Genomic DNA, 17,333 nt, shown 5'->3' with positions numbered 1-17,333 from the left:
AAATGTGCTATACAAAAGAGCCTGTGGCAGCCTTCCTGCCCAAGAACCTTTCAGCTGCAGAGGCAACATTTCAGTTCTCTTTCTTGGAAGACTTTGTGCTTCTCTGTCAGAGAGCAGAGCAGAGCAGGTATTATGTGAGGATGAAGTTATTGCTTGTGCCTGTCTGGAGTCGGGGAATGAAGACCTAAAGCTCCCCCCCACAGCCTCTGGGAATTTGCACACAGGTGCTGGACGGCTCCACAGGGAGCTCTCTTACACTGCCTCCATGCCATGAGTAGCAACTGTGCATTTTAAATGACTTTCAGGCATTTACATTTTCAGAGGCTTGGATTATGATTTGTTATATATACATGCAAGACCAAGTGAAGAACAATACTGAAATGCCAAGGATTGGGGGGGGTGGTAGACTGATACCTCCATTCTTGCTTATAGACTGAAATAATCCTCATAGCCATTGTTTTATGGGTGGTTTTAGGCCCAGGTCATAGAGCATATGTAATACTCTGGGGCCTAAATCTGCCCGTGTGCCAGTACCGAGGTTCATGTACTCACAGGTACAGCTAACATTAAAACAAACACAATTATTAAAAGCAAGCCTCCTCACTCCAGCCCACTGTGGTGCTAGATTAGGCTGTGGTTATACAAACACCTGTATAACTCTATTTAACCAGCACAGCAAAGACCTGGAAACCTCTGTTGGTAATGGGGGCAGCGATGACTATCTGGGGACAGAAATTAGAAAGGTCCTACAGCAGACCTGTCACAACACAGAAAGTGTCTAGTGTGTCCGGTTTGGAGCTTCATGGTTTCTCCTACTTCAGCTGTTTGTTCCGTACCGCCCTCCCCTGGTCCCTTGTTGTGTGCCAAAAGAGGACTCCATGCCATTAGCTGCCTGCTCACTTTGAACTCTAGCGGCAGTTCCCTTCTGCAGAAGCTCCGTAGAAAATTATTCACCTCCCAAGAACCTATTTACTATAAATTACATTATGGCTTCAGAGTAATAGAAATAATTTTAGAGATGCCCAGTGTAGTTCTGAATTTTAAAGCCATGGCAGCGGTTTGAGAGATGAATAATTTCCTTTCTCCTTAGAGTACACATTCAGCTTTTAACATGTATCCATACTGCTAAGCTGACTGGGTCCAGCCTGACTTCTGAGATCAGACTGGTTTAATTTGCATATTATTTGCATACAAGTTTTGTGTTTAGGGTAAAATGCAAAGCTCACCACAGTGAGATACTCCAGCACTGTTGGCACCACAATGTGTGTCTTAATCCTCCTTTATGCAATCCAGGGTTATAACACCTGGTGCATTACTGCCTAAAACACTGGTTGATATATATCCGGAGCTTAGATGTCCCCCAGATCAGTGTAAATACCTTGAACATGATCTGACTGCACTCTAACAGGGGCTGGAATAGACTAGAAACTACACAAGTCATGAAAGTCAGCATGGAAATCCTCTGAGAGACCTGCTCCTAGCTCAGGCTGTGGATGCATCCTTACAGTGTGAGACAAGAATTGATCTAATTTAATAGCTTCGAATTCCATCACGATCCTTCTTTGTGGAAAAGACACCATGTATCTATTTCGTTACATGAGTTGAATTTGTAATCCTATACTTTCTTCTGCTTTTCTTGAATTGTAAAGCCATATAATGCAATGATTGCAAATGACAGATCTAATACATGTACAGTTTGTTGGAATCATATCTATTTATTTCTTTATTTAGGCAGGTTAGACAAACTTAAATTAATGTTTACTTCTTTTCTCCTCTCTTGACAGGTAGGAGGGTGACAAGAGCTTGTGTTCATACTAGAACACTTTAATATCTGTCACGTTTTTCTTCTTCCTTTCACGGTAAAATGCGTAACATGAAGAAATGCCAGTGATCCATAATTTGTTTTTTAATAGTAAATCCAGTCCAGTGCTTGCAGATGGAAATTTTACTTGAATAACTGTCCAGTCAAGCAGTAATTTGTCATTGAGCTGAAATTATGCAGAGGTTTCTTGAACATTGTGATCAGTTTTTGATCTGGGGAGCTCTCGGGCACGCCTTCATCATAATCAAGCACATTATTTCATGTCATTTTTACATACAATTACATTTTAAAACATTATTTTGGTATTAGTGTTTATGTTCCTGCTTTTCCCAATATGTTTATAGAAATGATTTATGGGAGTAGTATTTAAGGTATATTCTCCTGGATCCTGTTGGCCCTGCAAAACCAGCAGTAGATTCATGACAAATCTTCAGACTCTTGTCTGAGGAAACTCTATGTAACCAGAGTCCTCTGCCTATGTTCGTTATTTCTTTCTAGTCTACGAAAAAGTAATATTTGAAAGCCAGTGCAGCTATCAGTGATTCATAAACTTCTTAAAATGTTCATTTAGTCCTAAGCATAAAAAAAATATCTCAGGGTAGTGCCCTGGCATGCGATGTGTCTGCTTACCCTGGCTGTTCCGTGCACTGAACCTTTTACTAGGTGAAACTGACTGTGACGGTTCTCCATGAAGGCAAAATATCAGACGGAGTCCCCTCACCTCCTCCATTCTGAATTTGATAACAGTGTCTTTTTTTCATCTTTTGTTTGTCTGCTTAGTTGATAATCATAGGAAAACATGTGATAGCCTATGACACCACAGCTGTTTGCAATTCCACTTTTCGTATTTATGCAAGTCTCTTGAGACTCTGGCGAGGGAGTATTTTGCAGCCAAAAAGAATTTCCCTGTATATATTTGGTTTGCAAACCACTTTTTGCTTATCTTTTCACAAGCTCTTTATTCTTGGAAGACTGGGGAGAAAAGTGGGAAAATTACCTGTATTTAGGGTTATTTATAGCAGTTTTTTTTACTAATATTCTATAAAACCCACAAAATTCTTCATGTGCTTGAAGTAAAGCCAAAAATCTCCATTTCTGTTTGAACATGTGACATGCACCTATGTGTCTAAGATACTGGGTTTCATCTGTTTTACCTCACTGCTAAGAGACAGTTATACAACACAAATTTGAATGAAATATAATTTCTCAAATTGGTTTCATTTAGGAAAAGAGCAATTCAAAATTAAAAAACCAACTGATAGGAGGGAGAAAGTGTTAACAAAAGAAATGAAATGCAAATTCCAGGTAATTTTGGAAGTGACATGCTGACCCAGACTATGTCCTGCTTATAATTTGCTGTTGGGTTACAATTTTGTAAATTTTGTTACATTTTGTTGTGGTTTTTTTTAAGGATGAACTGTAATGGAAATATGTGCCCTTTCATTCTGCTCTCACTTGAATTTTCCTGTCTAGATTAAAATAATAATTCCTAGAGCTTAAAAATCAAAAAATGCCTTTTTCCTTCAAAATCCCTCAGAATGCAATAAGTGCAACCGTTCAGTCAACAGTAGCTATATTCTGGGCCTAACAGTTTTTATAGCACAGGTACAGAGATGTAGCTGAGCCTATAAAATCACAGTATCACAGAATCACAGAATCACCAGGTTGGAAAGGACCCACTGGATCATCAAGTCCAACCATTCCTAACACTTCCTAAACCATGTCCCTAAGCACTTCATCCACCCATTCCTTAAACACCTCCAGGGAAGGTGACTCCACCACCTCCCTGGACAGCCTGTTCCAGTACCCAATGACTCTTACTGTGAAGAATTTTTTTCTGATATCCAACCTGAACCTCCCCTGGCAGATCTTCAGGCCCTTCCCTCTTGTCATGACTCTAGCTGAAAAAAAACCAGAAGTATTCTCTAGCCTTCATGCTTATTTTTTTGTTTTACAAATGGTAGTGTCTCTACTCTGATCTTTACACGCATTTTGACCATGGAATAGAGATAGGCAACTATTTTTAGTATTCTGTAGCAATGGCCAGTTACCGTGCAAGAAAATATCAGCTTAGTTCCCGCAACAAGTCTATAGCTCTTCTCTCACACTGTAGGCGCATTCTGCCAAAGACCAGAAACAGATAACATTAGGAGTTATTTACTCTTGGATGAAGAAAATAACTCAAGTTACTTGTTAGGAATGAAATTAAAATGACAGTTCAGGAGCTGAAAGCTGTCTTCCATGAGAAACATGAATGAATATCTTCTAGTACTTATATAGGAGGAAAGTCAATTAAATTAATTAGACAAAATATCTGATAACTAGACTGGGAAGACAGTACTTGATAGCTTTCTGTCCAACTTCTAACACTTTATGCTTCCTAAAACACTGATTTTTTTTATTTTTTATTTTTTTTTTTTATAAATGGTGCAAGCTTTCAGCCTTAAAAATAAGGTAGTTTTTTTAGACATGTGGGTAGTCTAGTTAATTTTCTGACTGAGCCTCTGCTGTGACCTGGTAAGAGTTTGTATTTATTTTCTGGTCTGGGAAGAAAATGGGTTTGGATTGACAACCGTATGTCAATAGTTCTCATATGCAATAATAAAACTGAAGCAAGATTTGTGGGAGAAGTAAGATCTTTTATTAGAGCAAGTCATATACCTGGATAAAACAGGCAAGCTTTCTGGCCCATAAGCCCTTTTTCAGGTCTGAAATAGAAGTAGTTATCTTCAAAGCTAAATACAGGTGAAGGCCAGTTAATTTGAGTTTAATTTGACTGTTAATCAATTGGACTATCTTACAAAAAATGGGTAGCTGGAACTGCAGTTCTTCATGTAAAATTTCTGATCATTATTTCTCAATAAATTACCAAATCTCAAGGAGGAAAAACGTGAAGTGTGATGGATATCTGTATTGTTGTTAGGAAAGATGTGTGTGACTTATTTTAACTGTTTTGATCAAGATCAGTGGGCCTTGGCCATCTAATATTAATTACTTATGGAGACCAGGCAAACATACCACAAATATTGAATACAAAGGCATATGATAGTGTCAATGAGCTGTCAGATCATCACTGTATGGATGAAATTATACCAGCAATACCAAGAAAAGCAGTTTCTGGACATTATCTCCCAACAGCTAAGAGGCAGAGAGAAAATAGTGGTGAAGGTCTGAGGCTATCAAAAATATGCGATTCTCTCAAGTAGGAAGTGTAAACCTTGGGGCTTGCATGATCTGTGAGAGAGAGGCTGCGAACAAGTATGACGTGAAGACACAACAGAAGTATCTGCTGTTCTCTACTCACTCATTGTTTTATAAATTGAACCTAATGTGTGTCTTATAGCACTTGTGTGAAGCCAGTTTTGTCCCCATTTTATGGACAAAGAAATACGGACCAAGATGATTCTCTTCCCTGAGGCAAGACATTCCACTTCACAATGTCTGAAAATGTAGAAAGAACAAAATATCTGTCCCTATCTTTTTGTGTTTCAATATACTATATCCTACTCGTGTTGTGAACACGTGCTTTGCTTCTCTTTCCATCAATCTCTGCTACTCCTCTGAAACTTACTGTGGCCCTGACAAGGCAATAGATCTGCTGTGCCTTCTGAAATATGTGCTGGATTTTGTGGGATGCTAGAGCATGTTCCTCCCCTGCAGTAAGTGCTCTCTGCTCTTTTTTGCCCATGGCCTCTGGGCTCTCAGCAATGCTTAGGAAAGAGACATGGCCACCCTCTCCTTCTCCTACATCGGCATATGAAATTTGTACTGAAGAAATTAGGCTTGTATTCCAATGGCTTATTTTCAATGTTGTTAATGTAGCAAGTAATTATTATGGTTAGTAAATAACCCAAATCTTGTAAATTCAAAATGTACAGGTCTATTAAAAAGGTAAGTGACTTCTAAATTTAAGGAAATAAACTGTTGATTTGGCATCGCTGTACTTGAAAACCTCTTTTCCATCTTTTAAGACAGACAGCACTTCTACAGGGTGAAGATCTAAATTGAGGAGGCAACAGGCAGGTAGTTTAGTTTGTGGTTTCTTACTATCAAAGTTTTATAGATAACTAGAGGTATCTAAAATTCTATATCATCAGGTTTCAGGAAAAAAATCCCTCCCCAAAGCCAATAAAACCAAACTCCATCATGTTTTCCATCCAGACCTGTGACCTCAATACCCTGTAAGGGCATCTGTCCCCTAAATTGAAGGAAGGGAAATGGGCATATCTTAGAAGAAGCAATTTTGCATTAAACATTTTGTTATCACTCAGTGAGAGTTCTTGGCTGTAGTATGTTTTCTCTTTGTAATACGATAGTGTATCCTCACAATCTACAAAGCAAATAGACTTCTGAAGGTGTCTTTGGGATGTCAGGAAATATGTTTATTTATTGGACAGCAAGCAGACTTACCGCTACCTCTCTCTGGCAATGCAAACTGAACTCATTTAACTGGAGATAACCATAAAGTGCTGCTAAATCCTTATAATAACTGAGTTTGTTACTGTGCGTACGAATTTAAGAGGAGAAAACTGACCCACTCTTAGAGTCAGATCTTATTTGCCAAATTTCTGATCAGATCAATATCTGTTGAAATTCTGCAAAGCACATTATCATAATTAGTAAAAACAAAATGTAAGCAATGTGCCAAATAGTGGGCAAGCATCTGTAAATATTACTTTAAAGATGCGAAAATAAAACCAATATTGTAATTGGAATTAACACTTTGAACAATGGAGTCACAGGAGAAAATTGTTGGCCTTTGATAAAATTGGGGAGGTTTATTGTAATTTCATTGGACCAATGATTTTACAAGCAAGTTATTTGCATCACAGCAAGTAAAAAAATACTCTGTAAGGAACTTGTTTTGATTTGAGACCTTTTCAGAGGGCTATTTTAATTTAATTAATGAAAAATCATAGGTTAATTGCCTTCTGCTTTAATGTGAGGGTTTTATGCATGCAGGCATATTTTATTTATATCTTGACTGTTTGATGTACACAATCAATTCAAAAAGGGATAATGAAGAACTGTTCTGCCCTGTGTAGAATAGTAATTAGGGACTCTAGTGCAGGTTTTTTTTCTTAATTGTGCAGTTCTGTAAACATGTTTGACATAATGCTGAGAAAAGCATTTGTCACATTTTGCCATTATCCTCTCTTCTTCTTCTTCCCATCCCTTCCACCCCCACCCTTTCTCCCGTCTAGTCAAAATACATGGAATAGCATTAACCCTTACTGCCTCAGTAGCAGCGTAACTTCATATGACAGTGGTCAATAAGGCATTGAGAGAAAGCTGCCCCTTGAAAAGCCTACGTTATGAGAAGTACATACATTGATAATAGAAATGTTAAGGTTTTGGGGCTTTGGAAGAGTCTATGAAAGATTCTGAGCTATAATAAGGTGGTGTATCTTATAACAGCAACAAAGATGTTTTGGGTAGAGTGGTCACTGTGGCAACAGGAATACTAGTTCTTCTGAGCTGAATGCATGCCGTGTACAAGCCACAAGGGTGAGAGAGATCACGCAAATGAAACCTCTTTGTTTCTGTTTTATCAGTTTCCAGTGAAGTTAGTAATAGCAGAGGATGATACCACATTGTAGGTAGGAGCATCTTCTGATGTGTGACATTTCCTTGATCCAGTTGCTGATTTGTTTTAGAAATACAAGAAGATACCTACATTTCATTTGGGCAGTTGTACCATTGTGTCTCCTTTTCTATTCTTTCCTTTTCTTTCTCTTCCTACCTTGACTGTATGTAATTTTGAATGTTTAGAAATAAGTCATTTTCTAGGCAATTCAAAATTAGCATGTCATAGAAGAAACATTTCTATGTGTATAAGATACTTCAGCATCTCAGAGTGAATCACAGTCTTCAAGAACCTCCTTTTGAAGTGCATCCTTAGTTGTTTTACCCTGGGTCCTTTCATAGCATAGGTAGAAAGTTTTGCTGCTAAAGGTACTGTATGGCTAAAGCCATGTTGGTCTCGCTGAAGGTAAAATTAGCATTGACAAGATAAAACCAATCACCTAATCCTGAGAGGTATCTTCACTAAGGGTGTCTTTTTCTGGCATACTTGAAAAGTTGGAATGCAGAGACAAAACAATTAAATGAGAACAAAGAGAATGCTACCCAATTCTCTAATTCTCTTGAATCAACTAGAGAAGAGGAAACTGCTGAATTCATGGCTTCCAGTGCATGCTGGAGAGTGGGAGGTAGCAGGGCAAAAGAGACCTGAGCTCACATGTGCGTACAAATGTTTATGCTCTCTGTTGTCTTGGTAGCTGGGAACTATAAGATCAGGAAATACTGCCTGGTCTCAGCAACTCTTCAGTGATTTTCTGAAAGCATGGAGTGGAACCATTACTTCAAATATCAAAATGTAGTTTACATACAGTTTATATGTAGTTTGCATACACGGAGAACTGAGGAATCCTACCAAAATTAATCTTCACTTGGAGCCTTCGCTGCCTCCCTAACATCCTCATCATTTGAAGGCTGAATTGACATCAACTTTGGGAAAGGTTACCGTGAAACAGAGGATTTGGTGGTTTTGTGGTAACTGTGTTGTGTGCTCATGATTCTGATTCTGTAGCTGTATTTATACACATTCATGTAGATACAGACTTCCTTTTCTTATCTGGTAGGAGAGGGAACATAAATAATGTTAGGTTGTGACAGTTCCACTGCTCAATAGACCCTCTCCCATGGGAATAAGCAGTCAAAATAGCTTATATATAGAGGACATAGATGCTGAGATCACAGGCTACTTACAAACTGCTATTCTTTTTCCCACCAGAAAAAATATGTGTTGTTTGAGTCACTCATTTTGTTTCAACACAGTATAATCAATTCCACGTACACGATGAGCTTCCTTTAAATACTCAGATCCCAGAGGAAGATCTTCTCGTTTCATTTGGCTTTTCTTGGAATAAGCTTAGTCCTCACAATGAGATAATGAAGTCTTGTTAAGTCTTACTTACTAGTCTATTGCATTTGAAAGATTTCAGATGTCATAAATAAAGGCTTATCTTGGATTTCTAGCTTACCTTTATAAGGAAATATCTAAAGCTTTTTACAAACAGAGCTGAAGCTTGAGAAATCACTTGAAATAGCATCATTCAAGGGCAAGATCACTCTTTTGTCCTGTGGATAAAGAAAATAAAACCTGATAAATAAACATTAATGGTAAGAAAACCTTACAATCTATCAATGTTAAATTACCAGCAATGATTATTTGGGAGGGAAGTTTAAACGGAACGTGGTCATCTACTATTTTCCCACTATAGTTCAATGATATCTCCTAGAGAAGGCAACAAACTGAGACCATGTGACTAAATCAACACAACAATCAGGAAGAGTTCATGAGGACTAGAGGTTAGGCCTTCCTTCAGATGAAAGGAGCCAAAAGTTCATCTCAATACATAGATAATAATGTAACCAAATAGAATTTCTCTATATTTATAGATTTGTAATTAGAACCAGAGTTTTCCTTAAAACTGCTGCCAGGTAAATTACAGGAGGCTGCATATCCAATGAACAATTATTTCAATAATCTACATTTGAGTTTCTTGAATTCCTGACTGTGCACAGTTTACACAATCCTTGAACCGATACCTATTGACCTGTATTCTAGTAATGCAAATATGAATTTCTAAGCCATCTTATACTGGATCTAATAATTTTCTTTAATACCTTAGGAGAGCCCCTAAAATTTTAATTATCCATTTTACCATCAGTAAAATTTTCAGAGTTCAAGTGAGGCCCATTTTTGGACATGAAAGTAGATCACTATTCAGTATGGGAAGGGTACCCTTAAAGGACCTGAGTTATTACCCACTTGGATATAAAATCGTCTAATCTAAAATTATACCAAACAATTTCTCTATCAAACATAATAACTTTTGGCTGAAACATGACATCTATTTTTGGAGGATTTGTAATCTTGCTTTTAATAAATGACAGAGAAACCAATGTAAATATGTTTCAATGCTTGTTTTCCTTTACTTTTAAATTGATCTTAGGTCTTATTCCAACATTGCATTTATTCAGCATGAGAGACTAAGGTAAGGCCCGGACTACATTTTCATCTCCTTAGATTAATAAGTTTACTAACATCTGAAATTTATATCCCATGTGAGTAATTTCTTGACCATATTTCCTCCTGAATAGTATATAATAAGCAAAGTATCTTTACCTTCTCACAGTAAACAGGGTTTCTAGTTAGTGAAATGATTCTTGGAGCTTTCTCTTTTTACATTCTTACATGTAATACACTTAGAGGCCTCTACCAATCAGGGGATTTTGCTAGTTATCTCACTGTGGTCTAAGCAGCTCTCGCTTTTTACCTGGCATGCCCTTTTAACTGCATCATAATTTTTTATGTCATTGGCAAATTTTACCTCCAAGATTTCCCTTTTGACTGTTGAATCTAGCACTCGACTAAGAAAAGATTAGTGCCTGGTAATATCCCCAGAATATGATTCTTCCTTGCTTTAAGATTTTTAGATTTACCACTTTTTAATCCATTTAATGTGTTCTAGATGGAATTGATAAAATTAGAGAAAACAAAGTATTTAATTGAGGCTCAGAGGAAGAACTGCTAATTTAATCATAATGAAGCAAGACCAAGTCAGAAGCTTTTTAACAGCTGAAGTATATATATCCATAGAGCTAGCTTGGGCGGCCAAATTTTCAATCTCATGAACAAACGATACAAACACCTTTTTTCTATCATAGATATGCGTACATCAACCAGTTTTCACAGGAAGTTTATCATGTGCTTTTGCTCTTTAAGCATCATCACTGAAAATATTACCATACTGATGTAGTATTATGCTCTATCTAGTATTATAACACAAACTTATAAAATTGCAAGTGTGATAGACTCCAACTCCCATAACAAAAGGTGATTAATATTGGTAATTAATGGAGAATAGGGGGGAAAAATTGTTAAGGGGGGCAGGTAAGCACATGCATGGGAACAGTCTGTCTAATAAATAGAATAAGAAAGGGGGGAACACAGATTGAGTTAAAAAAACCCAAAACAACAACAACAAAAAAAAACCCCTAAGCAGGTTTGTTGTTGTTTCTGCAGAAGAAAACAAGTCCAGGAAAACTTTAAAATGTTGCTTTCTGGGCCAGCCTAGCAAGAAGAGCATGGAAAAAGTCTCTGAGGCTTCTGGGCTCTGTTTAGAGGGCTGTGGATTGATGGGGTTGTGAACCCCTCTGAGGGGTAGGTGTTGCTAGCTGTCCCAGCTCTGGTAATTAGATAGGTTCGGCAGCCTTTATGAGTGGCTTACGTTTACTGATTAATGCTCCACTCGTGCACAGATGTGATTTAGCTTTCTGCTGAATAAACACAACATGGGGATGGAAAGGTGATAACTGCCATGCTCAGCAAAAAGAAGGAGCCTATAAATATGCCAGTGGGTCAATAGAAGTGATTTCATTCTGCCTTCACAAGACTGCTGATGAAGTCTGACAGGGAGCTCTACTTCATTAATGCATCACAATGGTGAAGAAAGCCTGAAGGGCAAAAAGAGCCACCTGCAGCAGATTGGAGCCTGGGCTGCAGCTGTCAGAGAACAGCCAGGGAGAAATGAAAAGGGCTGCAACAAGGAAATAAAGAGGATATCATAGGCAGATAGGGTGTGTTTTCGCTCCCGCCTGAAATGGCTGATAGGGGAGGTGCAGTGCTCAGGGCACTGGCTACAGATGAAGCTGTATTGCCTATCAGAAACAATGTGGGGAGGAAGGCCTGGCAGTGTGAAAGACATCTTGCTTATGGTAGTGAACAGAAAGAGTTAAGTCTAAGGATGTGTAAGTGTAGACAAGTTTAATGATTCATTAACAAATAGGAACATCTACAGAAAAAAATTTGCTCACAATACGATAAGAAAAAAAATACACTTGGGAGGAGGTGCTGGGAGAAATATCAGAGAGTCAGTGTACAGTTGAGAAGTGCTGTTATATTTGCTCTGTTTCTAAGAGTCTTTTCGTAAGCGTCTGCTTATATCTGTTGTCTGTACTGGCCTCCCAGCCTCCTGAAACTTAAGTCCCTGCCCTATTTGAGAGGGCCTTGTTACTGAATAACAAAACTAGTGCAGGGGATGAATGAAGGAAAAGAAAGAGATGAATCTGATGGTCATATACTAAAAATAAGATCCCTGAAAGCCAGCCCTGGAGCTTTTTGAAAATTTGATGATCTGTCCCAGTGCACAACAAAGTAGAGCACACAAAATAGCCCCCACGGTCACCAGGAGCTATTGGGCTTCTTCAGTTTAGAGCTGTACGTCAGCAACCAAAGGGAAGCCAATGAAAAGGCTCCCATCCCTTCGTGGTGCCCAGCTTGGGAAACAAATAAGTGAACAAATAAGGTCAGAAGTTCAGTGAGGACCTAGGCAGAAGCACCTGATCCCTATCTCTTAATGTCTGGTCTGACTCATGCCCCTTCTTATTTTTTCATGCGGACACAAAATCTGATTCCTGCATAACCCTAGAGAAGCCCTGAAAAATTCTGGCTCTTCTGAGATCAGGATTAAACCAACGTTGGCTCTGTCTCCTTACTCATGTCCTGTTCCTTGTAGCTGGAACCTGTCTCTAACCACTGGCCTTATCTGGATCGCAAGAGAGTCATCTGTGCACTGCTTGTTAGATGCCTGCTTTATTTTGTTGAACTTCTTATGCATTTCCCTATTGTGTTCCCATCCTGTATGCACAGTGGCAGGAAGGAGATACAGACAGATTGCTTACTGATCTTTTCGAATGCTTTCAGAAAATCCCAGGATTTCTCATTCTCCTTTTACCCTGCTGGGCTTCTTTTTCCATCTCTATGGTTTCTATACAGATAATTTTTACTTACAGGCAGAAGTGAATTACTTGCTTTCACTAACTGAAAAGATCTGAACTTTCAGCAATGTATTTCAAAATTATTTTTTCCATTTCCAACTCTCGTAAGCTGACAGAGGCAAAAGCTGAATCTATCACCTGTGGTACTTCCAATTTTCCAACGAAAAACGCCACTGTTGTTATACTAGATTTTAAATGAGATGATCTGCCACAAAGCTGACTTCCTGAGGTGAAAGAGAAAATCCTTAATATAAAGATATTACACCAGAGAAGAGGCCATTGAATATATTTTTGTACAAACCACAGCTTGGGAGATTAAAATTAGAGGCACTTAAAAAAATACTCATAATCTACAGAGGGCAGAGATCAGTATTACATAGTCCCGAATCCTCCCCAGCTGACTGTTCTTCTCTTGGCTATTCAGTGACTAATGACATATTCAGATGACACAGCTTGAGCTGCAAACACTTATGAAGATGGTGAAGTCAAGAAAAGGAACTTAGAAAAGCTAAAAACCAGACCAAGAGCAGTCACCAGGATCTGCCATTTCCTTTGTGGGAGGGAGGAATTAATTCTCTCTAGAGGAGCATCACTCCCTGCTGTGCTATTGGGTTGGGACTTTGTAAGGGAGAGGGCTGAAATCTCCACCTGGCATGGACTGTTAGTCATTGCCTGTAAATGAGGCTGTGACCACTCCAGGTGGAAGCTTCCAATAGTCTCATGCCCCCACTGACTCCAGCGTCGTCACTGATTTTGCTTAGGGCACTTGGCCTCTGGGGTGGGACTGGGTTTGTCCTTTCAGTAGTTTTATCCCTAACCTTTCTTTCCTTTGGGATCTCACAATGGCACTCTGGCCAAGGCATCTGACAGCACCTGCAGATACGGAAAGTAATATAGGGGGAATCCTACCTTTGTATGACAGGGTAGTGATGTGGCAAATTGCATGTGAGTGATGCTAGTATGGGCTCTCTAGGTTCCTCCAGATCAGTCAGCAGATGAGTGCTCAAGGGACCGTGTATTCCCTTAAGGCCGTTTTGGGGAATGTTTCTCTTGAAGGAACATCCTGGGGCTGGGGTGAGGACAGCAGTTCCTGGCAGGGTAAATCAGCGTAGTTAAGATTCGTGTTGACTTATTTCAACATCTGCTTGGCTACTTCAGTCATCTTTAACTGCCTTCAAAATAAATTATTTGGACCACACGACAACTAGATCCAAAAACAGTAAACTCAATTAAGTTACAGAAGCCATCAATGGTCAATTAATCTCACAAGTCTGGTGTCTGACTTTGACACATGCTCTACAAGAGCTACTGTCATGGAGCAGTAATTGATCAGTTATTGCACTCTTGGCTTACACCCAGAAACAATAACACAAACCCTGGATTCCACCAGCTACCAAAGCTTTTCAGCCAGGCAAATACATTGTGTGCAGTGCAAGAAGCAGCATTCCTGTTACCGTGTCTCTGAGGATGAGATGTTATTACTCCAGCTCATAACTTTGTGGGAGGGTTGTCATGCCTATGTTTATAAAGCTGCATATCTCTGACCTTGAGATGCTGCGTCTTCTCAGGTCTTCCTCTCACTGAAGTGACAGAATTCGACAGCCCTGCCTGGAGAAAGCACAAGACACACGTGCTGCATCTGGAAACTGATGTCTCAAAACACAAACTGCACCCACTGACAAAAATCGTCCCCTTATGACAAGAGAGAAACCCCAAGACAGTGTTCTGGAGGCTCATTGCAGTATATCTGTATTCCCAGCTGGGATTTGAGATCATGGGTCCCAGGAGCACCAAGTCAATACACTAAAGTAGGTGCATTAGAGCTAAGTGCCATGTTGGCTGCTGCTGCAAAGCTTCTATAAATATTACACCTTACTATGCAAGGTGCAAAAATGTTTGGTTTCTAAGTCTATTAATATATAATGAGGATATGGTATAATTAATATAGTTTTGATTTTCCTATAAATCCACATTACTAATAAGAATGCAAAGTAATTACTCAAAAAACCTTTTCAAGAAATGGCAGTTTTCACTGAATAAAAATGGAGTTTATGTTTTAAGTGTTATTTACGGGTTTGCTGAAATGAATAATAGTTAGGTTATTGAGCTACAAGATAATCAAGAAAAGTGGTTTTACTTACACACATCAGAAGCTATGTCAGGGAGTCTAGATGCATGTGACATTCTTTATTTTTTCTTTTAATATCTTCTAGAAATTCTTTACCTATTTGCAGACTGGAAAGAGAAAGTTTTTTTTACAATTAAAGAAAATTGAACATTACACATGGTAATTCTGTGTGTTCAGGTCATGAAATGGATATTTCTGTATTGTAAATTCTTCTGTAATCTAGAACATTATTGTAGAAGTATTTTCATTTATTCACTAAAGAATTAAAAGTTAATGTATCTAATGAAAATGAAGCTAAATATTTTGGCCAAATTTTGCATGAATGCAATTCAGATGCATTCTTCCTATTGCTGCATTTGTAGAGAACAGTTATTCATACCGGATTTTTTTTTAACTTGCTTAATTAAATCTATTTCAATCCTAAATCTGAAGGGGGAATTCTTCTTCTTTTTTTTCAAGCTTCAGAGCAATCGGAAAAGCTGTCCCAGAGTGATCAAGCACCAATTTTGACTGTTAAACCCTTGAAGTGCATTTTGTGATTGGCATGGGAAACTATAGAAACATGGGAATATTCTTCATTTAGAGTGTATGTCCTTATTATTCTATCCCAGTTTCTGACAGGTTTGAGTCCAGAGCTATGTGCATTAAAAGATGTTTTGATTTTGCTTCCCACAGGTGACAGCTATGCAGTATGCAAAACTTACAGGACCTTCTCTGTGAGAAAATGTCATCATATTGTTTAGATGAGCTTTTCTGCCATAAAAATCTGGCAGGTTATAAAACACTGATCATGCATTCCTGAAAAATTTGGCGTCTTTCAAAGGTGTGCCTCAGCTGGAGAGGATTAATTGAATGCCTTGAAATAATTTGTTTTCCCCAATATATTTCAATGGGAGGGAAGAGTGTCCCAGTGAAGAACACTGGAAGTGCATGAAGAAGTCTTATGGGAGCATGTCTTAAAAGGAGAGCTTGTCTCTCTCTTACGTTGGTCCTGTGACATTTAAAGTCCAGTTAAAAAGCTTACAGGTCAGGTAGTTTCTCCTCTATAACCCTAGGCTCAGTGACTGTTTGATGACTTTGCCATTAGGTTCGTGGCCATGGCTGGTTTCTTGAATGTCTCTCTTGCTATTGAGGCAATGAAGAGTCTTGCTCTGAATAGAATTAATGCATGTGTCAGTGAGAAGCTGAGAATATCTTAAGTGAAACTTATTTATTTATCTCTTATCTCAGAAAGAAGTCAATATGACATGATCATGTTTTCTTCATTAAGTGTTTCCTCATTTTACAGAATATTGGTTTCCTATCCAATATTGGAGCCAACCAGTATCAAATACCAAATGATCTTGAAGTTTACAATTAGGTAGAGTGAAAACGCTGGAAATAGGATGATCCTCAATAATTCCATGGCATCAGAAAATTAAATTTCTGCAATAACAAATTATGATATAATGAGGTCACATTAGAGAAATAAGAGGCCCAGATGCCTCAATGATTTAATCTGTCTCTTCCTGTAGGCCTGCACCTAACTTTAATGAATATTTTGATAGATAACATATTTGGTTCAAAATAGGTCTTTAAAGACAGTTGTGAGAGTATTATATTTTAAAGATGCTGTGATATAAATTCATTTCATTAACTGCCTGATAAGAAAAAATGACTCTGCAAACACATTGGTATCAGCCATAGTATTATGACCCATCTGCTCTTATTGAGTAAAGTGACAGTAATATATCTTTATTGGTCTGTTCCTTGAATGCTGTAGAGGCTCATTTTCCTTGTATAATGAAAAGCCAAGTGACACTAATGAAACAGGTACTGTATATGCCTCAACTTCAGGAGAGGAAACAGAACATCAAATAAAAACCTCTGTAAAGAGAATAGTTAGATGTAAACATATATATATAAGTGAGTACCCAAAAGAGAAAAAGAACCCCCATACTAAGAATGTTGTTTTATTTCTTTTTTTTTTCCCATTAATCAAATACAAGGTTTGGTCTAATGGAAAAGACCGTAAGAAACTCTGAAGCAGAGATTTGTTGCCCTTTTGAGGTGAGTTACACTTCAGGTGGAGAATAAAAATGATCTTGTTCACAGTTTATTTCTGTCACAGCTCTGAAACCTTTCCCTAGCTACTGTGATATTACCTAAAGCCAAAGGCTTCAGAAAATAAATACTTTTTAAGAATAAATTTTGGTGCAGTCTATTGAAGGCTTTGAAAATAAGCACTGAGATTTGACCTGACTTCAGGGAGGAGAAAGCAGAGCAGAGCAAATGGATGTTATATTACCTGGACACTTTGTCATCTTGGGAACAAGTTATCCTAAAATATACAACGGGTATACTTCGACCTTCAAGCCCTTGTATCATGACTAGCACTTATTCAGCCTATAGGATATGGAGGACCAGATAAGGGTAGCATGAAGATAGAAGATCATAATCTCCTAGGAAACTGTGGGCGCCTAGGGCAAGTTGACATTTGAGAATCTAAACGAATTTCTCCTCTGAATGCCCTCTTAACCAGTATATTCTGGGAAT

The 17,333-nt window shown here is 38.3% G+C and overlaps 1 long non-coding RNA gene across 2 annotated transcripts in view; it reads right to left on the bottom strand.

The window, feature by feature from the left end:
* LOC128851471 (uncharacterized) overlaps positions 1-17,333 on the bottom strand; it is a 61,168-nt gene that overhangs the window by 17,909 nt on the left and 25,926 nt on the right. For both annotated transcript variants that reach the window (XR_008448852.1, XR_008448853.1), the window contains exons 2-4: positions 14,812-14,905; positions 14,125-14,278; positions 8,869-8,965 (exon numbers count right to left, since the gene is read on the bottom strand). This is a non-coding gene — a long non-coding RNA (uncharacterized LOC128851471). The remainder of the gene's footprint in view (positions 1-8,868; positions 8,966-14,124; positions 14,279-14,811; positions 14,906-17,333) is intronic.

The sequence above is a fragment of the Cuculus canorus genome, chromosome 2 (genome assembly GCF_017976375.1).
Source record: "Cuculus canorus isolate bCucCan1 chromosome 2, bCucCan1.pri, whole genome shotgun sequence".
Lineage (NCBI taxonomy): Eukaryota > Metazoa > Chordata > Aves > Cuculiformes > Cuculidae > Cuculus > Cuculus canorus.
The sequence above is the reverse complement of the archived record's forward strand: the minus strand, read 5'-3'. Positions and strand labels throughout refer to the sequence as shown.